This window comes from Schistocerca nitens, chromosome 6 (genome assembly GCF_023898315.1).
Source record: "Schistocerca nitens isolate TAMUIC-IGC-003100 chromosome 6, iqSchNite1.1, whole genome shotgun sequence".
Taxonomy (NCBI): domain Eukaryota; kingdom Metazoa; phylum Arthropoda; class Insecta; order Orthoptera; family Acrididae; genus Schistocerca; species Schistocerca nitens.
Genome location: NC_064619.1, coordinates 187,120,672 through 187,141,477, shown reverse-complemented (window position 1 = coordinate 187,141,477; position 20,806 = coordinate 187,120,672). Strand labels below are relative to the sequence as shown.

At 41.2% G+C, this 20,806-nt stretch overlaps 1 protein-coding gene across 8 annotated transcripts in view; it reads right to left on the bottom strand.

Annotated features, from left to right (window-relative positions):
* The window catches only part of LOC126262260 (uncharacterized), a 232,410-nt gene that overhangs the window by 60,401 nt on the left and 151,203 nt on the right, over positions 1 to 20,806 (bottom strand). Inside the window, exon 1 of one of the 8 annotated variants that reach the window (XM_049958755.1) lies at positions 20,323 to 20,456. The exons of the other annotated variants lie outside the window; for them this stretch is intronic. The gene's annotated coding sequence lies outside the window, so the exon portion shown is untranslated. Of the gene's footprint in view, positions 1 to 20,322; positions 20,457 to 20,806 lie in introns of those variants that run through there. 8 annotated transcript variants of the gene reach the window in all.

Below are 20,806 nucleotides of genomic sequence, written 5' to 3'. Positions count from 1 at the left end.
TCCACAGACAGCACTTTACGTACTCAGCTATAAAGAACAAAAAAAGACATATATCATCAATATTAACATATCATCTCATATTGGGAAGCCAATGGTTAAACAATCGTATTATCGCATCCTGTTTTCAAGATTCCAGATTTACTCATTCCTTTCTCAGAGTTCTCCTATCGTAAAATATTCATACAGCACGCATACTATAGTAAGAGATCCTCATTTATACTGACAGATATAGAATAGTAATAGAAAGATAGTAGCACTGAAAGCAGAAAATCGGAAACAAGGCTACTAACAGCTGGACCCATAATACCCACAGATCGGATATTCCCCTGAGTTTTTCATTAATTCAGCAACGATCGTGCTTCTCTCAGGAGCGACTCCTTTTCAATTTACTCACACAAAAAAAAAGCATTTCACTCGTTCACAAGGAAACCTTTTATCTTTACGTTTGAGTCAAACTAAATCCTAATTGCACAAGGAAAGAAAACGAATTAAAACATCACTTCAATCAATCACATAGAAATATCTTTATCATTATTTTTACTAACATATTATTCAAAATTCATACGCCACAAATTTAAACTAATCAATTCTTTCTCCTCTCTATAAATCCTATGTACTCATTTGCCATGTCGCTCATTTGTTCCGATTGGCGCCTTCTGGGCTGATCATTTGTCATTGCCGGTTTCGTTCATTCCCGTTTGTTGGATTATGTCTAGGGTTGGCCGGCCGAATTTCGACATCATGTGGTGCTCCGCCTACAATCCTATTTCCACCGTGTTCATCGTAATAACGACTCTGGTTGCCGTACCTGTTGCGCTCACGATCTTGTCCCCATCCTCTATCATTTCTGTTGCTCCATCTGTGTTCGCGACTGTTACCCCAGTTTCTATACGGCCTGTCTCGATTATTGTTTCGTTCGCGTCGCGACGACCAGTCACGCCGTTGATTAGTAATACGGCCACGACTGCGGTCGCGCTGCTGTGCCCCGTAATAACTTTGTGCCTGATTAGGCGGGCATTCTGGTGTTCTGTATTCCAACTCTTGGAGAAGCGTTTTAAATGTTTCCACGTCCTCTTTGCATCGTCCCGCAAGAATGACGTGCCGCAAGTGCATCGGCAATTTGGTGATGCATATCCTAATTAGTTCCGCAGGTCCGTATGGGTCGTATAAAAATTGATTTGCCTGCAGCATGTGGTCGAATAGGCGTGCAGGGCTGCCGAAACCAGACTGGTTCAAATTTGGCAGCATAATTATGCCATGTTTGACCCTATCTTGTGCCGCTTCCGACCAATAGGCGGAGAGAAAGGCTTGTCGAAACTCCCGAGTGGAGTTGCAGTGACGCGCTGCCGACCTCATACGACTCGCCGGTTCGCCTTCCAAATAGCCACACATATACTCTATTTTATGTGAACTTGCCCAGTCGGGAGGAAGACAGAACTCAAATTGCTCGAGCCATGCTCGTGGATGTATGCCTTTTTGAGAATTTCGGAATATCTCAAATTTTCTTACCGTAAGGAAATGTTTGAAATCAAATCCCCGCATTTCCTCCTGGCGAGGCCCTTGAATGTTTCTATTTGTCTCATGTCTGCCCCTTAAATTACATTCTTCCCTGTCGTCAAAATCTCCCTCGTGGCCGGAGTCCCTCTCTGCACTGTTCGTACGGCTATTTTTATTGCTATTGGCGAGTTCGGAATCACACGCCATGCGGTTTTCCAGATGCACCACGCGTTCTTGTAAATCGCCTGTTACAGCTTTGTGCTGTCTGTTCACTTCAAACTGTCCCTTCTGGAATTTAAGAAGCGAACGCACTTCTTCGGTCTCTGCGGCCGCTACCTGTGTGATATTGTTCTCGCTTTCCGTCAGCTTCATCGTGCCTACAATGTCCGCTAATGCCGCGATCTTCTCATCTATTTGTCTCTTGTCCTCCGCCCCAGTCTGCTTCAATTGTTTGACCTCCTGTTCCAACGCGTGGATCGCTAAACTGTTGTCCGCTATTGTGTTGCTAACGGCCGTGGGACAATGCGTTTCAGCCTCCTGGACCCTCGAGAGTATCTGCTGGCGATCTCTTTGGCATTCTTCTCTCAGCTCTTGGAAATTCCTAAGTAGCCGTTCTTCGCTTTCTTTAGATTCGGCCTCGCCACTGCGCTTGCTCTGTTCTAGGGCTTGCAGACGGTCATCGATTTGTTCAAATGTACGGCCTAATTCTTTCATAATGTCACTTTTTATTTCACTTGCCAGATTGTTTATTCTTTGTGAGATATCATCGGACACTCTCTGCATCGACTTGTCAACTTTATTTGTCTGCTGGATTAATTTTTTGTCTATTTGTTCGCCTAGCTCGCGGATCGATTTTTCAGATTTCTGCGTCATTTGTTCGCCTAGCTCGCGGATCGATTTTTCGGATTCTTTTTGTTCTCGGAACAATTTTTCTGATAATTCTTTTTGTTCTCGGAACGATTCTTTATTTTGTTGTAATAAGGCTTTCACGAGTTCTGCCAAATCAATTTGGTTAGTTGGAGGCACATTAATTTGTGGCTCTGATGTGAGGCCGTTCGTGCTGTTTTGCATTTCGTCTGAAGTATTCCCCATTGCATTTTCGGAACCGCCCGACGCGTTAATATTGGAAATCAAATTATCCCCTTGGTCCATGTTGCTTAAGTTGTCGGACCGCTTACTTTTAGCTTGGTTACGTGTCAGCATTAGTGCAATTCACACCCAGTACGCAACACACTAATCACAATAAATGTGTCCCCCAAAATTTACGACAGTCACACGAAAGATACTCAACCTAGTACGCACTTTTTTTTTTTTTACACGCAAAACAAATTTTTATGTTTAATCGAAACAGTGGAATTTACACGCGAGAAAAAAAAACACACATATATAGAACAAACAAATATAGAAAACAAAACAAGACAAACAACACAACGCCGCTCAACAACGCCGTGAATCTTTTGAACGTCTGCTCAGAAACAACGCAAAAGTTGTTTGAGCGCTGTAGGGAAAAAAAATTAAGATTATATAACGCTTGCAATCTAACGTCTCAGAGATTCCAGAGTCTAGCGGAATCACAGAACAGGGTCGCCATGTGAAAGATTGTAACTCTAATTTGCTTTGCTGAATAGCGTAAGATTGTGACTTGAATTTGGTATGCTGAAATCGGGTGCTAATTAGACCATGAAAGCGGTTTAAAACTGTGAGCTGTCTTGGGAGGTTAACCGTGAGTTTACTGGGCCACTGTTTCAGCAGGTAACTAGTCTAGGTATACCACATTACCAATCAGACTAACATTGATTATAATCTTTTACAGTCATACAACAACCGGTAATATATCTATATATAAAAAGGAGAATTTAAATAAAAAGAAAGAATTCAGTTTATATTTGCAAATTTATTTTTAAAGATTGTTCATTGAAATTTCAGCATATTATACGTGAGTTATAACTGAGCTGGTGCCTTATTTACGATTGTGAAAATGTGAGATTGGAATATTACGGAACACATAAAATATGGAGCCAAGATTGGGAGACTGGATACAACACTGCATTCATAAAACAACACACAAAGAACATTGAAACACATGCAAGAGAAAGTTAACCGTTATATAAGCACGTGGTACTGGTCTCGCAAAATACATCCCACGTGGGTTGAACATAAAGAAAAGTTGCTATATTCAAAATATTGTCAAGACGAGACGTTATAATCACACAAGCATTTGCATTTAAGATTGATCTTACTTAGAGTTACTGATCAACACGTGGTTCCACTTTACTCACAAAGTAGTAACAAAGCAACTACCGGAAAATAATCTGAACTGGACACGAGAATTACACTCCGCTGCAATTAAAGATAACCTTAGATATTTTAGAGCTAACCCGAAATAAAACTCATTAAATTCTCAGTTAGGCTGAACTTAACAAATCCATTGTCCTATGGACTTAGCAGACACGCGCTTAGCCGGAGATCTTACCATTTCAGACGCTCGCTACCGCCAGACTGCTACTGGTGGACTGCCCTGCGCTACTACTGGACTCCAACTGCCAGACTCCCACTGAACTACCCAGCGTGCTCCTGAGAGTCGCTCACAAAGACAAACGGAAGGCGCCAGAGGGGCAGCTTCCTATACCAACATGACAGGGGACGGACCGGACCATACTAAGAATGGAAACCTCTCTGCTTTTAGGAACCGTAGCTACCTGTTTCAACGTTGGTCCTACTGTTCTCTAGCAGACAGCCTTGTCTGCTACCCTCAAGCATGCAGCTACAAACACATTTGATCATTCATCCTCTCACACAGAAGGGAAGGGGGATGACAGTATCTTATCATACACAGTATATAAAAGAAAGCGGATGTAGGTTCCGTATGAGACTGTGTGACATGAATTACATATAAGAATTACATATAAACTGTGCTTTAAAGTGTAGTAGTGTGAGAGATCGTTCTTGTTTACATGTAAAAGTAACACGTTCCACTACTCAGTCTCCTCCCAGATAGTCAGAAACGCCACAGTAAATTTAGAAGAGGAATTTATTCCTTAAAAGACAACAAATTTGAGAAATTAAACATGAAAGGAATCCAACAGAGACCTTTCAACTCTATATTGAAACGTCCCCTTAGAAAAATTTATGAATTACTGTGCTGATAAACCCCTAACGTTATTTGATTTTCAAACATCTGAGCAAAACTGAACGTACTCAGACATTTCTCTCTTTACTTATTCTGATCATCACTAGCGCAACGCAATCTGACTTTCAATAATCCCTACAAAAGAATGGCCCTGACTAACAATAACCTATACGTCTCATGAATCACTTACCTCACAAAGATCTTCGTTACTCGAACTACTGCAATACAGCGAGCGCCAATACTGCCAGCTAAATACAAGATTCTAACTACGGAAGGCACTAACTACTGATAGGCATAGTTAAGTTCATGACATCCAGTCTTACAAATTTACTCTCTCTGATGGACACACGTCCAGATCATCCGCTCTCAAAAATTCCGCCATCTCACTCCCCACATCCACCACTGCTGGCGGGTCACCTCCAGCTGCGCAACGCTACGCGCTGTTCACATCCAACTGCCCAACACTACAATAGCGAATATTCCAACAATGCCAACCAGCCACAGACTTTACATAGCACAGTCAATGATTTTCATATAGAGCGCTACGTGGCGTTACCAACATTTATTAATTTTTGGTAATGTAATTTTTTTTTTTTTTCAGTTAGCGTATTAAGTTACGTGGGATCATGGACACCACCGCAAAGATACATGATTGACGACAGCGTACATAGTTGCGTTTCTCTTACATTTCTTGCCCACATTACATTTTTATTTTGCTTCTATTTTATATCAGTCGGCGAAGAACATTCAGTGGCAGCAAGGTAGGGAGAGAGTACCGTGCACCGGATTGTAAATGGTTCAAATGGTTCTGAGCACTATGGGACTTAACATCTGAGGTCATCAGTCCCCTAGAACTTAGAACTACTTAAACCTAACTAACCTAAGGACATCACACACATCCATGTCCAATGAAGGATTCGAACCTGCGACCGTAGCGGTCGCGCGGTTCCAGACTGAAGCGCCTAGGACATCTCGGCCAAACCGTCAACATTAGTTGCTCTGATAGACGTTTAATAATAATTTCGTAAAGTCATTAATAAAAGTAAAAACGTAAATGTGAAGAACGTTATAACTTAGTTGCTATAGTTGAAAGACGGTGGACCAATCAGAAGAAGGTATTGACTACACAGCCGCAAACTGTTACTTAACTCACTTTGAGTCCTCCATCGGGTACGAGCAAGGCAACACGCGCCGATAATTATTCGTCGCGAGTAACAGTGCCTCCGGAAACGTTTTTGTTGCTGTGTATGTTAATTTTTGTAACAATTTTTCTTGTTTTGGATGTCTGAAATCCTGCTCGTAAGGTTTGAATTGCTTCGACATGCGCGTGCAGCTTCGACATACATGCTACGCAGCAGAGAGATGAGTCAGGGGTGATCGCTCCGAGAAGACGCGCGCCAGAGTTATTTGTTGATCGCAAGACGAGGAGAGAAGACAGTCAGTTGAGCTTTGGTGTCAGATGTTAACAGTCGAATTTCGATTTAGTAGCAGCAAAACACAAACAATGGAGATTTTTGGTATTATGTCATGAGTCAGTATAAATCGTCTTCTTCCGGAGAGAAAAAGAATTGATTTTTACATTGGTACGAATATATTGGTGAAGAATGGATAACAGGTAATGATTAAGTTTGTTTGATTTGTGGCAGCGGTCTGATAATGCAGCATTCTGGTTCGTCAGACATCCAGATCAGGAATCTTTTTGCTTTTGATTTTTTGTTACGATTTATCGATCACTGAGGGAGAAACGGATTTAAGAATTAGATTTTGGAATTCAGTTTAATGAGAGATTATGTATGCGAAATTCAGTTTTCGTAAATCTTGGATTGTTGTTGCATCATTTCAGAGAACGCTTAACTCTTTTTGGAATTTCATTAAGTGTTAGAAAGTCTAAGGAAATGAATTTGGAGTAGGGTTCACTTAAACCGCAGTCATTGTCCACATCCAAAGAGTCAATATTCAATTTATTTAAAAGAACCATTATCAAAACATTATGAACCAAGAATGATAGCAATGTTTTTCGAGAACGCATTGAACCTCTGCATATCTCTATAGCTAGGTTTCGCAGATCGAGACGCCCTGTAGCTCAAAAATGGCTCTGAGCACTATGGGACTCAACTGCTGTGGTCATCAGTCCCCTAGAACTTAGAACTACTTAAACCTAACTAACCTAAGGACATCACACACATCCATGCCCGAGGCAGGATTCGAACCTGCGACCGTAGCAGTCGCACGGTTCCGGACTGCGCGCCTAGAACCGCGAGACCACCGCGGCCGGCCGCCCTGTAGCTACTCGAGTAGTTTGCACCCAGGTAAGGAAAAATGTGTGGACAAGAGATTCTACATTTAATTAAATTTCACACGGAGCAGGTTTACTTTCGAAGTAACCAATTTTCTCCCATCAAAGTTCGTAACCAGATTTTCAGATTACAAACATTTTCAGACAGGGTATGATATTCTCATTCTCGCAGTTAAATGTATCTATGCATTCTCCAAGTTCAACTTTTATCACCAGCAATTAGCATTAAGCTGCCTACTCATTCAGATGCCCTTTGAGATCACAACAGACAATTTTGAGTATGTAGCAAATCAGTAGAGATTTTTATATTAGGTGTGAGCAATTGCAACACGCGCTTTGGACTGTATCGTGTAACGAGTTACAGAAAATATTTCGTCGTTTTGAACAGCGCCTTGCTGAACGCTCGTCAGGAGTTCTGAACATCTTATAATTCTGTGAATCATTGAGTCTGTCTTGTTGCGGTGATCTGAACATATTTAGCTTCCATGGAATTTAATTTAATGAATGAACATAACCAGGCCTTTTTTGCGTTTTCTGGTTACCGCTAAACGTTAATGAATAAATCAAAGGCGTCCTATGCTTTGATAACTGTATTTCATAGCATTGGATTTTTCTCCCACTCTGCCACTTCAGTTTAGAACAGTTTATTGTTCGCAAGTCGAGTCCTGAGCCTGTACAGAGAGAGGGAGACGAGGTCTGTGAGTGAGATGGCGTGAGGTAAGCAAACAAAGTCAGTGGTGATAGGAAAACGAAAAGACACAGCCTCATAAACTGCAGTATTGATAAAACCCGGAATTCCTGCAAGTAGGGTAGAGCATTTTACGAAACCCGCCGCGTAACGGATAGGTAGCAGAACATAATAATAATAATAATAATAAGAAGAAGAAGAAGAAGAAGAAGAAGAATCCACAGTCGCTATTCTTTTTTTTCTAAAGTCACAGCATGTGTACTGAAGTTGGTATATTTCTTGTAAATTTGTCAGAGTCAAAAGAAAAGCGAAGTCTCTCCCGTTTTTCACTTAAAGTGTAAAACACAAAATTAAATAAAACTATTTCGCCGTAGTTATTTTTCGCAGGCGTTTACCTCGCGAACCGTTTTGAATGAAGTATGTGTCACTTACGTCTATACTACCTTCTTTGTTTCAAATGACCATTTAAATTCAGTAATACTCCCTTTTCCTCTTAGAGCATCGTGCACAAATTGAGTCGAAAAAAGATATAACAGGTCCAATTTTTTTGTGAGAGCAAATACGATTCAAACAAATTTTGGTGAAGTGGAACCAACACAATGTCACGCTTATAAGACCGAGGGCATCAAATTCAGAAGTCACTTTTTTTACTATAAGACATTAAGATGTATGTATGCATTTAGGTTGTAATTATTCTATAGTCTTCGCGTTGAGTTAAATGCCATTGATTTAAATGCCATATCTCTGTTAACATCGGCGTCGGCGGGAAGTTAAAAGAAAAACAACTCCTTGGTGTGCCCACGATCTTTCGGGAAGCGCACACAACTTGTGAGAGTACGAGGAAACCAATCAGCACATGCGATTTCACATAACATATGTGTTAACAACGTAAGCTTGCAACCGAAACTAGTCATAATAAAGGTAGCTGTTGAGATCACGACTGAATGATTTTTGGCTGGTTGATTTGGGGAAATGGATCAACCAGCGAGGTCATCGGTCCCATCGGATTAGGGAAGGAACTCGGCAGTACGCTTTCCAAAGGAACATTCCCGGCATTTGCCTGATGCGATTTAGGGAAATCATGGAAATCCTGAATCAGGACGGCCAGATGCAGGTTTGAACCGGCGTACTCTCTAATGTGAGTCTAGTGTGCTAACCACTGCATCAGGTCGCTCGGTGAATGATTTTGGAACCCAACTACAAAGAGTAAGAATTAATGTGTCCACTAGATGTCGACCTTACTAAGATTACGTTTCTCACTGAAAGGCAGAAGTTTAGCAGTCTCGTTACTATTAATTTAAAGAGATTTTGCACAAATTTACAATTCTGCGAATTGGCTATTTTTCACTTAATCACACAATTTAACTGTACACATTGCAACAAAAATTGCAGACTCAAGTGTAAAGTCACTTATCAGTTGAACGTCAGTTGTCCGTTCAAAGTTAAATAACTCATACGAGAATTGGAACTTAAATAGTAGCAATTGTTTAATAACATCTTCTACAAAACTGCCAAATGTTTCAAAGTCTTGATGTTCTAAAACTAACCACAAGCACTGTATATAACCCGTTGTCAAGATGCTCTATTGCGAGTGGAACAGAAAAGGGAATGAGTAATAATTGTACAAGATACCCTCCGTCACGCATCTTGCGGTGACTTCAATTTACGAATCAAGTTGAAGTCAGAAGTGCCTAAGACCGGAGAGTACTCGAACTATCAGCACAACTAGGGCAGCTAAGGGTATCCCACGACTTCCATATAGCTGACAACGGCTTACACACAACGCTGGTGACTACTCTGTAGGACAGTAAAACTTTGACACCTTTCTCTGTTTTGTGTAAGTTATAAATAAACAGCTACCACTACTACAGTTCGAAACCTCGCACTTTTTCCATTATTAATAGTATACCGCTTTATACCATGAATTTATGAGGAAATAGTTTTATACTCTCCCCCACCCCCATCTCTCTCTCTCTCTCTCTCTCTCTCTCTCTCTCTCTCTCTCTCACTCGCTCATGCAGGAGCGCGTTCGCGCACGCACACACACACATTCATTTTATGTGCTTTTCCTTGCGCCTTTCGACTCCTCTTCGTCTCTTATACAATAATACTTCACAATCTCACCATCGTTTCTGAATCAGCCACAGTATTAACGCAGTAGCCAGGAAAATGAAATTTATCACAATGAACTAACGCAATTTTGTAAGCACGGTACAGGCAACGAATAATTAAGTTATTCCTAAATGGGTAACGTATCATCTGAAGATGATCTGAAATTGACATGTAAAGAATCGTATTTATTCCCCTTACGAATTGTTAAATCCTGCATAGTGTGACGAACACCCTTTTGCAGTACTACATTTTGCATTAAGACTTGTTAGAACATTATGCAGATGACCCCAAATTTAACGTTTTCTGCATCACGCTAAATTATCCCTCTATTAAACAGGTAAGTTGGAACATATTTTTTATATGTTCGTTCGTGAAAAAAGAAAATGATACCTGTGTGGACGTGGGTCACGGTACAGATCATTAATACCTACCAGCGTCCTAGGATTTCTAGTAACTGAGAAACACGCCATGTAATAGATACGACCATAAGTGATCAGCATAATCAAATTAGAACGATGTGCTTTGTCCAAAGCTGTCGACCTTTGTCCTAGGTTGTCGACAGTTTTTGTTAAGTAGGTCAGCGTATATGACTCAATTTATAGCTCGGATTTGAATCTTCCGCAAAAATTGGCAGTGTGTTTGCGAACATGCTGACCAAACGAACTGTCAACATAGAGAGGTTTGCTTCTAGTATTCGTGGTCACGCCGGTGAATCTGCTATGTGAACACAGTCATGGTCATTATAATTATTACACGCCACGAAAAATGTCGTTCAAAATCGTGACTTAAGCTATCCCTCAATGTCAGAATTGTCGAGCGCTCTTTCAAAAAATTGAGGTTTTGGGAACAAATGTCTTAATTCGTTGAATACCTCTGTCTGTCTTCAATATTTTCTGAATAATTAGAAGAGTTTATGTTATTAATAATTCATATGATATGTCTCAGTCTACAGAAGGTCGAATAGGCCTCATTCAAATATTAGACTATTATAAACCATTAGAGAGAACGAGAGGAGGCGTATCAGAAAACATTCGTTACAATATCATTTACAATTACATGAAAATAATTAAAATAAAGAAATCATTAGTGCAATTATTGTTGTGTTAATTATTAGTATTTCATATACAATAGTGTGGTTTACAGCAGAAAATTGAACTACTGAAGGAAAAACCAAGGGACAGTATTTTCACTTTTAATTTCAGTTTCCCGCTAATTTACAGACTGTCATTACTCCAGTTATTGCAGCCTTCTGCAAAAGCCTATGGTATTCTCCTAGGAAATACAGTTCTCTTGCCCACATATGCTATGCGGGAGGTGTGACCACTCTGCATGGAATTATGATTGGTATTTTTCGTATTTGACAAAAAGGTGTAAAACGCTATTGTCTATGCTAGTTCCATTTGTTCGGCATACCTATTTATGTGTAGTTCAGGTGAGTTCTTTTATTCTGAACACCAACGTTCATCATACAGTTCCTGCACCTAGAATTGTCTAGGTCAGTTATGTCAGAACGGTTGGCTAATTTCGGACGATGTGGCAGTATTGCTTCATAACAATACAGTCCCTCTGGTCTAGTAAATTTCATACTTAAAGACATGAAATTCACACGATGCTTTCTATTTTAAAATTTTTTAATATGTTACGACGTGTTCTAGGACTGCCATTGACACACAGGCTTCAAAAAAATCTGCCTACGAATGAAGTAAAAGTATTTTCTTAACACGTGGAAGGCATATGTGTGATGCTATTAGAGAAATGAGAACTGAATATACAAATATCAGGAACTGTATTTACATGAAATAAAAATTACATCTGCGCACGTTATAAGGCAAACCGAAAATAAAAGAGAGTTCCACGTTATTAAACATAAGTTGCAAACGCTTATTGCTGCAGTCTACAATGAATCCATCTATGCTTGATCTCCTATTTAGTGCTGCTACGTCAGTCAAGTTGAACATAATAATACACATTTATTGAAAAATTATGGCAGTCTTACATTAACGGTCTGCGAAGGAACATTTTAGTGAAGTCGTGAACGGACACGCACGAAAGTAGACATTAAAACAATCTCGTGGTACCATTTGAATATAGTATGAAAGTGGATTCATATGTCACAACACAAGTTGTCAGGGTTGCCTTTATTTTTCATCTTTTGTCTATTTTGAAAATTTGAATTACTCTTTTCATATTGATTGACTGTTCCGTCGGTTCTTGGTAGAATATTTCATACATTCTAAATGAGAAACACAAAACTTGTGTAACATTCTACAAGTTGTAGAATACTACACCTGTACTGTATGTATTTCATTCGCAACGTAATCTTTTTGTAAAATTATATTACATTCGTTCTCCCACATGCTCATAATGAATTAAACTGTAAAACGAAAAATCCGTCATTGCAATGGAACATCAGAAAGGAAATTGTCTACCAAAGATTAATGCCAACACGATTCCGTTTGACGTCGAATCGATGGGCCAATATCAAACGCCCTCCGAAGATTTTCAATTTTAATTTCACATCACAAGGAAAGTGTAATTACTGCGATTAATAACAAAAACCAGGCAGAAAGTAGGAGATATTCATTTATCATTTAAAAGAGTGTCACCATGAAAAACGTAGGTTCTGCCGTTTATCACCGAACGCTATAAAGAGCAGACTTTCAAACATACATGATTTAGAAGCAATTTCCTTTTGCCCAGAGGAATAATTATCTGACGAATTTCATCTGCATCGACATAAAAGAAAATCGTAATTTACCCTACGATCTTTGCATAATTTCACAGGCGTACATCGGAATTGCTGTTTATCACAATTTTAAAAGCTTTTGTTTGAAGAGGAGGAATGCATGTTAAAAATGGTGCAATACATGAGTTTGTTAAATCGCCATCCAAAGTTCCAATAACGATATCTATAGCTTTAGTGACTGATCCATTGTTGTAGCTAAATAGCTTTAGTGACTGATTAAATGTTGTAACTAATTCCTTTTAAGTTGTACAACTTTTTTAATATGAATTAGGATCCCAATAGTAATTTGATAATAACTTTGAGGTATCGACTTCAGAGAATATTCTAATCATTTAGAAACACATTACTACAAGCTGTACCGAATATGCATCATAATAACATTACTTAAATCCGACCAATTGTATAGAAAAAATAAATACGAAATTACAATATTCTATACCTACTACATACGTACTCCGCAAGCCACCAAACGTTGCATAATCGGGATGGGGTGGGGAACCGAGTATCACTACTAGGTTATTTTCTTTCTTGTGCCACTCGCAAATGGAGCGGTAGGGGGGGGGGGGGGCGGAATGGCTGCTGTATGCCTCCGCACAAGCCCTATTTTCTCTTATCACGTCTTTGTGGTCTTTACTACGCGAAACTTACGCTGGCGGCAGCAGAATCGTTCTGCTGTCAGCCGCCATTGCCCATTGCCTGTCCTCTTAAATTTTCTCAACGGTGTTCCGCGAAAAAACCGTCGTCTTCCCTCGAGAGATTAACATCTGAGTTCAAGAAGCATGTTCGTAAATCTCGCATGTTGATTGAAACTAGCAGCTCGCCAGCACCGAATTAATCTGACAAGGTGGGGGATCCCAAACACACAAACGGTAATCGAGAACTTTGTCAAATCAGTACTCTCTCCGCGGGTCTTCCTTTATAAATAAGCTACACTGCCCTATAATTCTACCAATAAATCTAAGTCGACTATTTGCGTTTCCGTACTCCCGACCTTACTTGCTCTTTCCATCTCATGTCGCTTAGCAACGTTACGCACAAATATTTATTCGGGTCGACTGTGTCAAGCAGCACACCATTAATAATACTGTATACGAGCATTACAGATTTGTTTTTTCTCTACTTATCTGTATTAACTTGCGTTTTTTCTACATTTAGAGCAAGCTGCCATTCAACACTCCAAATAAAAAGGCTGTCTCAGTACAGAGCTCTATTAGTTAAAAACTCTTAAGGTGAAGGAGATGGTGTAGAGCTTTACCTTCGGGATTTATCAGAGTACGAGAACATAATAAGAAAGCCCATACAGTCGATACTGTACAAGACGAAAGTTTGTATTTTGTTAAATATCATTAATGAAGAAACTGGAACCAACCATACGTTTTTTATGAATTATTTATTTCACCATTCAAAGTGTGACAAGAGGAAGGCAGAATGCCCGCCACCATTATATGAGGACTTCCGCTATCCGCTTTAGATCGCTTGCTAAATTTCACTATCATGTGACGTATTATCTGTCCTACCAGTTGATCACCAATGTTACCACAGATACATCTTGACACAATACTCTTTAGCAATGTTTTCTCTCATATTCAGATCGGTCATGTCCGAAACACGTTAATAAAAAAAAGATTAACAAGTTTATTAATGACCCACAGCGGTGATAAAAGGACGTGCAGAATTATTTGTCCTTAACTTGTTGTGGGCCTAGGTATATCGTCTGAGGGTAGCGACGATTTCTCGTACAAATTTCACACTTTTTGGCCCTGTAGTAGAATATTCTAAACTCTGTTGCTTACAAAAGCTTTTACATTATATGAAAGGTCTACAGATGTCACTTACTTGAGGCAAAGTCTTACTTTACACACTCTAGCTTAGAGGACCCCTTCTTTGATAAATGAAACCCTGAACAATGAGGCAGCCGAAAAGCAAGCTGGTGGACACGTGTGTTGACGTGTCTCACGTTTACATCTGCACGATATCAGTTGGTAATTTGATTGGCTGTATCAAAAAAGAAGAAAGTACTATAATGGAACACCTCTACAGTTATCATGGTTATTGTTACAAAAATTCTACGTCTTAGCGTCAGTTTTTAAAAACTGTGGCGATATTCCAATAAAATACATTTTTTTTTGTTTTGACTAACTATTCTGACTGTGGCAGCATACATATTCAATCAACATAAATTATTGGAGTTTGGTGAAATTTTGTAGGTAGATTTGCTTTCGGAACTTCAGTTGCTCTCTCAATTTTCCAACAGGTCTGTCTGAATGTGGCCCAGCATTTTCAGTTTTCCAACAGATTCACCTGCACTCTTTTCCAGGGAAATTTAGTATGTCTACTTTATGTATTCTTTGCAAGTCTAGCTTGAGAGGTGGCATGAGCCCCCTCTCATATTTCTATCTTACGACTCTCCTCTCTATTTGCATGCGGTGGAGGGCTGCTATTCCTTCACACGCGGACTTCCCATGCAGCGTCTCTCGTCACCCGGGTGGTCCAGTGACAGGCGGGCTCTTCTGACTTTGAAAGGGTAGGCCGACAGGTGTGGGGGGTCGAGTGAATGCTTTCCGGACGCCGGCATTGTCAGGAGACGCGCCCGTTTGGAGCCGGAAGTGGCGGCTGGGCTGGAGGTTCCGTTGCTTCGCAGAAGCTTAGCGAAAACACTTTCTGGCGGGCTACCAGCGAGGCGTGGGAATGACTTATGTACCCAGGCAGCTGTGGCGGGAAAATTCCCGCGCTTTCTGCAAAATAGGACTGTGATTGGCTTGCTCAGGGCATAGCTCCGTGACGGAGCAAAATCAGCACAGAAATTGGCGCCAAGAATCTCCATTGGTGGAATGGTAGTGCCCCGGCAATGGAGTGGAATTTCCGCCGGTTTTCGAGTTGCTGATTGGAACGTAACCACGGCCACTGTCGTGGGGGCGGGAATGTTGTGTGTTCGGCCTGTATGGGTGCTCTAGAGAGCCGGCAGTCGCCTTTCGGTCGAGGACGTCGAATCAACCAGCCAACGGCTCCGGTACGCCAGATCGTGTCCTGGCAGTCAAGAAGACGGTAATGTATGTCCGCAGCACCGGCAGACAGGGATTTTCCTAGGTGATAATCAGAGCTCAGCAGAGCGCGCCTGTTCGCCTTTTTCTAACTTTGTTCTGTCTTGAGTAGCAGCAATTACTGTTGGGTTAGCGGTGTCTCTCTCTTGAGATTTGAGTGGCAAGGAATTGGCTCCACATACCACTTCATCTTAAACCTCACGATCTAGTTTAGGGACAACTTCACCTTTACAGTGTTTGTATGAGTCTCCAATTCGAGCCAATTTAATGTATCATAAATTAGAATTCATGTATTTTTGTTTATTAATTTGTGTTTAGTCTTAATAAATCATATTGTTATTTTGGACAGAACTTTCATTCTGTTAATCGATAGAGCAACCCTATCACTCCTCACTATGCTAATGAAACCTTTGTTTATTTAACTTATTTATCAAATTAAATTATTGCAGGTGCCAAACTCTCTTCTACTCCACTGGCAGGGTTGATTAGAGTCAGTTCGCGTATTTTTTTTATCCTTGTGCAACAGCAAAAGTCGGAGTTAGAATAGGGGGGGGGGGCTTAGAGCATGGTTTACATATGTGGATTCTAGTAGAATTTCGTGATAAATACACTGCTAGCCCCGGCACCTCGCATAATATGGCGACCCTTAGCCTCGGATCTTTCCTGAGAATCACTGATTAACAAACAGTATTCTTAGTACGAACATTCAAATTTTTTTTCTCTAATTTTTTTTGTTGATTAATACCCAAGTTTTTTTTCTGGTAGTTCCGCGTTTAGTTTTAAGTAGCGGCGCATGATTACAGTTTTTGTTTTCAGTGTATATATTTTTTTTGTTCATTGTTTTTTGTGTTTCGTTGATGTGGTGTCCGTACCACATCGCACTTTGTCGGATTTGTGTGCGGTTTCTGTACCACATCAAATTGTGTTTGCGATTACAGCGTTGGAACAGCGTTGTTGAAATTTTATGTCTATGTGTAAAAATATATGGAGTAGATTAATTTAATTGTGCATTCTAGATAAATTTGTTTTTCATGAATGATAACGAGAAGTAAGGCACGACTATTATCGATCGAAGCTAAAACAAAAGAGGATAGAATAATGGATAAGGGGCAGTTTACTGACGGGAATAGGTTCGGAGATGAGATGGGCACATTTTTAGCAGGACAGGACGCCAGGGTCATTGATGAGGAAGGTGATTTGGACGCGATCTTAGAGCAGCGTTGCGGCCGTGATTATGATAGTGAGGTAGAGGATGAAACAGAGACAGTTACACAGGTCGAGACGGTAGCAGAAGTTTATAATCAAACGAACGAGAGCAGACAGGGGCCAGCTCGGCCACGTCAGAGCTCTAGCGCCCAGGTGTCCAGAGTTACATCACCCATGTGTGACGAGGATCAAATTGATGACATTAACCCAATACTGAGCTTCCTACGATCAATGAAAGAAGAAGCTGACGAACAACGCAAGAAGGAGAAAGAAGAAGCTGACGAACAACGCAAGAAGGAGAAGGAAGAAGCTGACGAACAGCGTAAGAAGGACACTCAGGCAATAATTTCGCATATAGGGAAAATTCGTGGGGAATTACTAACAATAAAGAAAGAATGTGGAGAAGCCAAACAAATGTCATTGGTAGCACAAAAAGTAGCAGGCCTAGCCAAAACGGCAGCAACAGGGGCAATGAAAATCGCAAAAGTAACTTCTCAACTCGCAGGTCGCTTGCGACGTACAACACAATCCCACTCAAAATCCCTAGCATTCTTAAAGACTCAAGGTAATATTGTGGTTACGAACATCACGAAACGAATGAAAGAAGTAGAGAGTCGGATAGCAACACTAGAGCGAAACGGGCACACGAGCACTGCGCGTTCGGATACCAATGATGGAGTACACAGAATTGTATCTCCGAGGAAAAGCCCGCCGTGCTCTAGCCCAGTGACAGAGTGCGGAACTAACAATGCACACGCAGAAACAGAGAGTAATAGCTCCAATAATTGCAGCCCACTTAGAAGAGCGAATGCTGAATGCCACTTCCACTGTGATACAGACGTAGCACATCACAGTTATCGGCAAGATAGATCAGGACACTCAGCAGACGTGCAAGTATCGGAAACGAGTGACAACACCAGTGCGAGGATCGGACAGAATTTTGATCACAATCACTTCCTGTCGATACTAAAATTCCAGAAATTCAAAGATAATGGAGGGTCGATGCATCCGAAGAGCTGGGTGATGCAATTTACAAATTCATTACCGTCGTCATGGCCAACCCAGGCCAAATTAGAATTCATGTGTGGACACATCGAAGGCCAAGCTGCGGAAAAGATGCGGGGCGTGGCAGCGACGTGTCGGACTTATCAGGAATTTGTTGGTGCATTCCTGCGGACCTACTGGTCAAAGGAAACGCAAGACAGGATTAAAGAGGAAATAATATTTTGTCCTGAACTGGAAGTGTCCGGGCATAGGAGCGCAACCAAATTTTTTGATGATTTACTCAAGAAGAATCAGTTTTTAGATAGTCCATATAGCAACGGAGAAATCATTAAATTTTGCTTTTCCAAATTGCCAGTTAGGTATCAACAGACACTTGTCGGGAAGTGTGGATCTGACATAGATGCATTCAAGAGTCTACTGCGCGAACTCGAAGTAGTCTTCGATAAACAAGACGCAAAGGACAGGAAGAAGGCGCAAAATAACAAATACCACGGGCCAGCAATGGAAGACGACAACAGATCGCATAATCGCACTGGTCAGTTAGGAAACCAGGGTTACGGAAATCAAGGTTACGCTATTCAAGGTTATGGAAACCAGAGACACGGAAACCAAAACGTCAGGGAACAGGGTCAATCTAGACAAGCAATCTGGGACAGGAGGAATGACGAACGGCAAAGCGACCGTAATTGGAGAGAGCGAAATCAAGGACAACAGGAGAACCGGGAGATAGAAATTAGACCTCCAAATCCTAATGCACGTCAGAGGAGGGGGAGTCTAAGAAGGGATTGACGCTAGTCCATAGGACTCCACCACTTCTCTCACACAAAGAAGTTCGTGGAATAATAGTAGTTTAAGTGGTGTACATATTAGAATAGGCAAAGATATGAACCTTTCTTCGGGGAACAATAATCGTTGCATTAATAGATTAAGATTGTTAAAGTATTAACACGCTGCGTTTTCTCGCTTAAGAATTTACTGCTGTTAACTTTTTGTCTATGTTCGGGATCTCCTCTGTCGTTGCGATAAGAGGGACTACCTTTCCATGAGCAATGTTTTTGTCCTTTCCTATCTGGTGTCCATGTTAAGGGATAAAGATGAGTGACGAGACGTCGCACAAACGGGCGCATACAAGAACGTGCTCTTAGAAGCGTTCTGAGAAGTCGTGATACGCTCAATAGCGGCCACAACCAGTTCGTGAAACGTTCATACCAATGCTTGCTGGCACGCGTCAGTGCACGGCAAGATTGTGGTATATTGCGTGATTTCGAGGATGAATATGGGCAGTATAGTTTTTTTTGCAGAGCTGCGCCAGCATCGTTGTCTTGCAAGTCGGGGTGATCCTGTGAGCGTTTGACTCCAATGGTGCCCTAGACGAGAGAAATGCGAGCATAAAGCCTACCATGCCAATGTGCTGGTTGGGGATTTAGCGTGCTGCTCGCGACTGTCACAGATGAATAACCAGGGACTTATACTTGGATATTCGTGACATACTGTGTAGCTGGCGTGTGTTGGGCGACTGAATCCTCAACAGGAACCACCCCTGGCTTGGTCATATTACATTGCTTCTGGAAAGGTGTGCTTTGATCCCGAAAACCGCATCAGATAGAGAAGGAAGTTGCAACTATAAATTTATTGTCGTGTATAGCCATGGCTAACCCAGTCTCTGGAGTTTCAGTGAGGCGTAGTGAGAACTCGGAGGCCATGTCGTACGGCGCGCACATCACTGTCGTCAATAGCGGCGAGCAGCGAGACATCTCAACGTAACAGGAATTATGTAAGAGTATTGTATATATATATATATAAAAAGTAATAATAATAATAATAATAATAATAATAGAGTACCATATTCTACGATAAATTAAACTTTAGGATTTTTTACAATAACTAGATTAATATTGTGGGGGTTTTCTACCACAAGTGTTGTGTTTGGCGCGCGCCTGTTGGGATGTTATTTTTCAGGTCATGAAACCACAGACCCGAGATGGAGGGACGACCGGCGAGCGAACGTACAATAGTTGCATGTTCGAACGTACAATAGTTGCATGTTCTTTATAGCTCAGTAAACCTTCAGCCTGCATAATAATATAATTTATTTAGAAGACATAGAATGTAGATCGTTGGCATATGGTAGTTAATTCTTGAGCATGTCTACTGTCGATCTATATAATTAATAGTAATATTAGTGCGGGCCCGCACATTTAGTTGTTCATCCATTACAAAGCATCAGTTATCACACACCATGTACATACTGAGATCGGTCTCTACACATATATCAAAATAAATTATTTCCATGTCTAGATTAGATGTTATAATGATTGCCATAGATTAATAACTATAAAAGTAAAATAAGAGTGTCTGAAATGACAGACCATCAATGTTTCATTATGTAAATTTATTATAACATAGAAGGTCATGGGAAAAAGTTAGGCATAAGATTTTTGTAAGAATTGTGCAGATGACGGGGATCGTGGCAATGCGGAGGCCAGCCGGAGCGGGAACAAGAGGTCTGCGGCTACCTGCAAGAAAAGAGCGTCAGCACCCCACCTGACGTGAAGGGCGAGAGCATCCGGTCCTACGAGCTGACAGCACGGGGCCGTGTACCTGAGGGATTAGGCGGCAGACAGCCCTCGCCGGGCCACAAGCGAAAGTGGGGCTGGCCGTTGACACTGACACGCGACCCACACGTGACAGCCTGCTAGCTCTCCAGACGCGGCAGCCATTTGGAGGGATTCCCTGCGGCAGACCACGTTGTCGTGAGTACACGAAGAAGATCACATATCGTGTCAGAATCTGCGCCTCATGTGCCTCAGGACAGAAAGGGACGCTATATACTCACCTGTTTGGGTTTTTACAACTCACTAGCATTGGCCGATCTGCATACACAAAGCAGTATCGTGCCACACTAACAAATGTATGGTCTCATTTCTTACTTCTCCTCTCTATTAGAGAGCGGTTTTAACAATAGTCGCTTCTAGTTCGATCCTGTATGGATGACCTCACACACTTGTGGAGTCACTCCACGTGCCATCATCCCTCGTCGAACTGCAATATTGGGAAACGTAAAGTTCTGTCCAGCGAGAGAAGA